This window comes from Lepisosteus platostomus, chromosome 13 (genome assembly GCF_059453375.1).
Source record: "Lepisosteus platostomus isolate fLepPlt1 chromosome 13, fLepPlt1.hap1, whole genome shotgun sequence".
In the NCBI taxonomy this organism is placed as follows: Eukaryota; Metazoa; Chordata; class Actinopteri; order Semionotiformes; family Lepisosteidae; genus Lepisosteus; species Lepisosteus platostomus.
Window position 1 is genome coordinate 1,480,228 of NC_142623.1, and position 6,000 is coordinate 1,486,227.

The 6,000-nt window shown below is 49.4% G+C and overlaps 1 protein-coding gene across 1 annotated transcript in view; it reads right to left on the bottom strand.

Annotated features, from left to right (window-relative positions):
• ptp4a2b (protein tyrosine phosphatase 4A2b) overlaps positions 1 to 5,733 on the bottom strand; it is a 34,283-nt gene extending 28,550 nt beyond the window's left edge. The window contains exon 1 of the mRNA XM_088602470.1: positions 5,531 to 5,733. The gene's annotated coding sequence lies outside the window, so the exon portion shown is untranslated. The remainder of the gene's footprint in view (positions 1 to 5,530) is intronic.
• Positions 5,734 to 6,000: the final 267 nt, after the last annotated feature.

The following is a 6,000-nucleotide window of genomic DNA, read 5'->3' on the forward strand; positions in this document are numbered from 1 at the left end:
CACCTGTTCCGTTAGCTGCCTACTTTCAAACTGAGCTTCACTGTCGACCTGCTATCCTCCCCCCTGTAACAGAACACAAGTGCAAGACTTCACTGCACACAGAACAGCTTTTGATGTAAAATGCTGCACCGCCAAATGCGAAGAGACAACAGTTCAATCCTTTTGCAGATGTCAGTTGTAATGTACGAGCCAATTACACACGAGACTTCCTGGATACAATACTGACAAGCGTATAAACAATAGCATCATTTCCTCTCCAATAAATACTTTGCATTTCTGATCTAGCTTCGATTTATTGAAAGAAAATCTTCAACTATCCCCATCCACAAGTCCAGGCAGGAACCTGGAAATAAATTTTGCATAGAGAGGCACGACTCCCACTGATATCTCAAGTTCTATGAAGTACTCCAAACTGAAATTGACATTATATGCAAATGAATTCACAGTAACAAGGGAAAAACACTAGTCTGCCTCGCTGGAACATGAACATGAAGCTCTTATAATCCAGAACTGTCCAAATCTTGATGCAAAGGGCATCTGGCCAGTTTCTTCATTCATGCTTTTAAGCACTTAATTTGTGCGAGTAAACCCCACACTTCTTACAATTCAGTCTGCCTTTGACAGTTCTAACCTGATGAAGACCAATAGCTCAGAAGAGCATGATCATTTAAACCAGACTCAGCAATGGTTATTTATAAATACTGCCCATCTTTCCACCGTGTACCACAGCATAACGCCAATCACCTGAAGGCATACTTGTTCTGCTCCAACCATACAACCCATGTGTAACTACAGGACTGAAAATAAGCAGTAAGGAATACATTTCTTGAATAGGTGGAGACTTTCATCTGAGTACCTTAAGAGTTATCAAAACACAAATAAACAAAACCAAATAATAAATCAGAGGGGCTTAAGCAGGTCTCATTTTGAGAGGCAGCCTTCCTCACCTGGGAGAATTAAGGAAGTTACCTTATCTGACACTAATTACGGCACACAACGTGCTTTCTTCAAAAAGAAGCAGAATTTAAAAAAAAAGTGGCAAAAGACCAACCAATTTGATAGCTAGTTCTTAAAGACTCAAGTGCCGAGAACCCGGGCTCAACAACCTGGCTGTTAACCCTTGAAATGAGCACTGACTGACCCCAGCCTGCATCGGCCTGACAATCGTATCTTAGTTTAGTGCAAGGAACGCGATAGAATCAGGCAATAAAAAACACTTAGTTCTTAATATCGATGGAGACTCAATCTGACCTTTCGGCAAATACATGCTTGGTGTAGCAGTCTGCACAAAGGACTCCTCTCAACTAGCTAGTCAACCCGCTGAACTAGGAATGGATTTACTGCGTATGTAAACTGGCCTGTGGGCAAGCCGCACAGTGCACACAGGGAGAGGCCAAACCCTGCACTGCTGTTCCCTGAGGCCGAGTTCAAACCATCAGGTCTCCTGTCCTCACCAGGCAACAGGGGAAACCCCTGGAGACTCCCACAGAAATCTAAACTCTGTATCCCCTCGAGATAAGAGGTCATAAATATGGAACAAAGAGCTGCTTAATCACACAGTACAGCTGACATTTTCAATACTTGAGATTGAAAGGTTTCAATACTAGGTTGAGATACAGAAGGTTTCAGACTTATTCAAGAGCGAAAAGCATTGTGAGAGCACAGCTCAACACCATTTACCAGTGAGGCCTGAATATTTAGGAAAAGCCTGTTATAAAACCACCCTGAGACAGTCAACACACCCCACACACATGCACCGATTACACGACCCCCGACACTCATTTTAGATGTTTACCATTGTGTGTTGTTTAAAAACCACTTTACAAAAGCCAACCCAGAACAGAAGGTGATGGCTTTCTGAGATCTGTTTGCTTACTTGTGTTGTAAGACAAGTGACTCATGCTTGACTTCCTCTTAGTCCTCACTGGCAGAGGAGAGAGTGGTATCTCTGCGCTGGGCAGGCCTGCATGCGAAAGTCCAGGAGGCCCCCACCAGGCAGAGCTACAATTTGGAGCTACCCTTGTGCAGGATATCAGACAATGGAGAGGCATGAAGACGACACCAGAGCAGCCCAGGGAACTTGAACCCGTGACAACCAGAATAACACAGAAGGGAACATGCTGTTCAGAGTTTGAAAGATGAAAAAAAACTGACAAGTGCTACCAGATGTTATTTGCTTTTAATGAATTAATTGCTGTTCTTGTAAAGCATCACAGCTCTCAGAAGTACTGGCCAGGCATAAGGATACCAATACCACAAATGTAATTAAAGTGTTTAAAATAAACATTTATTTGGGCTGATGCTCTTATCAGCAACAGCATTCATGTTATACAGCTTGGTATTGTACTGGAGCAATTTAAGTGAAGTACCTTGCTCAAAGGTAATGCAGTCTTTCACCTGGGATTTCAACCCATGATCTTGTCACAACCTGCCTGACAGAAAGACCATTATGCTGTGGTTTTCTGTGAACGGGCAAGCAGGTGCAGATTTTATTAGAACTGCTCACCTGTAGCTGGACAAGGAATGTAAATACTGCAGGTAATTAGAGTCACAAAGAAACAGGGAGGAAGGTGGGGAGGGGGGGGGGTCTTGACTAATGTCTTATGGTAGCACAACAGAGTCAAACAGAGCCCCAGCTGACACAAGGCCTTTCTTAAGAGGGGCTGAGAGCAGCAGTCTTCTTTAAATATTTAATAAACATCTTTGAGAAGCAGCATTTCATTACAGGGAAGCAGCAGCGAGGCTGGAGGCTTTCAGCAGCCCCCTGGGGATGACAACACCAGCCACAGACAGCAGCACACTGACCCCACTCTCACATGAACACTATGCACACAAAAGATGAGGGGGTGGGGGAGGAAACTGGCTTATAACATCACTCCGACACTCTGTAAAACACGACGAAATAAAACGCAGGACGGCTTACAGGCAACTCCCACGACCTGAACGAGCAACACGGGTTTCGATCAATTTATCCAGAATAAATTGCAGAAGGATATGACATTGGGGGGGGGGGGGTTTCATGTCAAATATCTCAAATATTTTAATTGTCAGATGCCCAGCCCTTCTGTGAGAGAGAGAGAGAAGCCAGCCAGGAGCCAGGTGGAGAGTGTGAGGGAAGAGAAGGGGCTGGGAGACTCCAAAAGACAGACGCACCACATGAAACACGTGGGCACAACCAGGCACTTCTGTAGCTCAAACATGCAGACTGAAGCCGCTGAGGCAGTTGCGCATTTGGTGCACAGAGAACACAAGTGCGACAGCAGAACCGCAGCAACCGGAGAGAGTCGGACCCGGCCCCAGCCGGCGGAGATCCCCTTGGACCGGTTTTAGTCAGGCCCAGAGGTAGCCAACCACCGGGTTTGCGTCTGTACCTCAGAACAACCTTTAGAGGACAGTCAGGATCACGACAGTAACACCAATACCAAGCCAGCTAAGAGCAAGCATGGGCATCAAGGGCCTCCACACTGGAGTAACAACAGAAGTAGCCCCCTCCACCGGACATCACACAACAGCAACCTACCCCAGCCCTGCCTCTTTACAACACCAGACAGAAAGAGGGCCCACTGGACTTCCGAAGTGGAGTGTAAATTAAAGATTTGATTAAAAAAAAAAGATGTCCATTTAACAATGTTAAAAAAAAACCATACAATTTCACCTGCGAAAAACACATTTAAAAGGAGAGAGTGGGGGAGCACAGCCAGTCTCAATGAGGCGCCCTGCCGGAGAGCTGCGGACAGGTGACAGGTCAGAGACACTCCGCAAAACGCCACTTGGCCGGGCTTGACCACGGAGACGACCGACCAACCCGGCCAGCCAGGCAGCGAGGGGTGCGGGGTGGGGCTGCATGCTGATTCACGACAAGTGACCTTCTGGGGGGGGCGCCGGTGACAACCACCCTCCACGTCCCGAACCGCAACGCCGACAGCTGCATGCAAATATCCGGAGAGCCCCCCACGCCACTCGCGGAGTGGGCTGGCCGCCCCAGCTGAGAGCCGCGTGAACAATGAAAGCGAGACCTTCAGAGATCTGCCCCCTCCGTCATCAAGGGCGCACAGATAACTCCCCCTTTTAAAAAAAACAATTAAATAAAACAACACCTTCCACTCAGCAGGGCCGTGGCAGCCCGTGAATCTGCACGAGTGGGCCCCAGGCCGGGACACCGCTGACCGTGGCGTGGATTCCCGCACAAGGGCAAGTGACCTAGAGCCGGGGCAGGAGACGACGCCCGGCGGTCATCATCATCATCATCCTCAATTCCTGTTATTGTGATTACTGTGCTGACGCTTAGTGCGCGGAGATGTGACGCGGGGATCCAGACCCAGCCAGCCCAGGCTCTGCGCCTCGGTTTCAAGTTACACACCGCTCCTTGTTCTGCAAATGACTTACGAAACCCAAAGAAAAAGGCCGAACTCGCGTCAGCAGGCGAGATGCTGGTCCTGCCTGCTCGCAGCGGAGTTTCAACGTGGTGATGACGCATTTCAGTGACAGCTGTTTCACGACCTACCCTCCCTCCCCCCCCAGACAGCAGAGAGCCAATTTCGCGCACACAACTACAGCCATACATACACACGGCGTGTAAATATACATGCATGTGTGCAAGCCCGTTGTAAGGCTCTTGCAATGCAATGCTCTTCCGAAAGAACCGATTTCTTTGCAAGCCAAGACTATATATATATACACACACACACTCAGAAGATGTCGGCCGTCTCTCTCCCTCCCCAGACTCAAGTCCATGTATATGCACAGCTCAGGCTTCAAGCCTCGCACGGGTTTTTTAAATCCCTTTAACCCAGCAAGCACATCGCGTCGCGTTTTTCCAATTAAAAAAAAGCCTTTTAAACGGCTTTGTTCTCCCCTCCCAATGAACCCCGACAAACTCGCACTCGTCCCCCCCCTCCTCCACGGACGCTATTTTTGTTTTTCGCCACGCTGGGATAATTATTTTTCAGACTACTTCAAGGAGTTTCGTTGAGGTTTTTTTTTTCTTTGCAACCTCCACATGGAAACAGACTCTTCTTTAAACAGACATCAGGAAGTTGCGAACAAGCAGACTAGTAGTAACCCTAACGCCCACGAAACACGTACAACTTCATCTAATATATATATATACACACACATGTATCGCTGGAACTATGAAGTCCCAACAAAGGGAGCTACACGTCGTGAGGCCGTTTTCGGATCAGACACACGTATGTATATATATCAATCATCTTTTTTGCCCCCTTCGGAATTAAAAAGCCTCGCCCGGACCCACCACGACACACGAGCAGAGGATCGAAGGAAACGGAAAACACCTTCGCCGGCAGTGCAAGCCACAGACCGGAATGATTTAAAAAAAAAAAACCCCATCAAGCAATTAGAGCCGAAAGATGAGACCGGCGAGCGGCAGCAGATTATACCGACGCTCACTCCTAATGGCTGCCGCCTCGCCTCGGCGCCCTCGCCGCACTTTCCCCGGCGCACACACGCACACACGGGCCACCCCGGAGCCAGGGAAGAGGCGGGAGGAAAAGCGGGGACTCGGACTTACAAAGGGCAGGCTGCTCATTGAAATCCCGTGACAACCCCCGGAGAAAAGTGGACGTTTTACTGCCGTGACCGTTGGCGGCTGCTGCTGCTGCCGCCGCTGTTGTTGTCGTCGTCGTCGTCGTCTGCTCCGAGCGCCGCGAGCGACCCAGCCAGCCTGCCTGCTTCCCTCCCTCTCGCGCTCGCTCGCTCGCTCGTTCCCTCCCCCCCCTCCGCTCGGCGGGGAGGGGCCTGCGCTCCACGTCACCCGCCGCGCCGGTGACGTACTACACACGTTAAAGCGACGGGGCGGCGCCGGCGGCCTGGGTGGCCCCAGCGCGAGGCGGGACCTCGCGTCCAAAGAAGAAAAGAAAGAAAAAGAAAAACAAACAAACAAACAAAAGCGACGTAGAACATCAACCATTAAAATCACAACCACGCGGGGAAAAAAGGGGCGTGTTTCGCTGCGTCACCTTACTGCAGCACGCTCGGTGT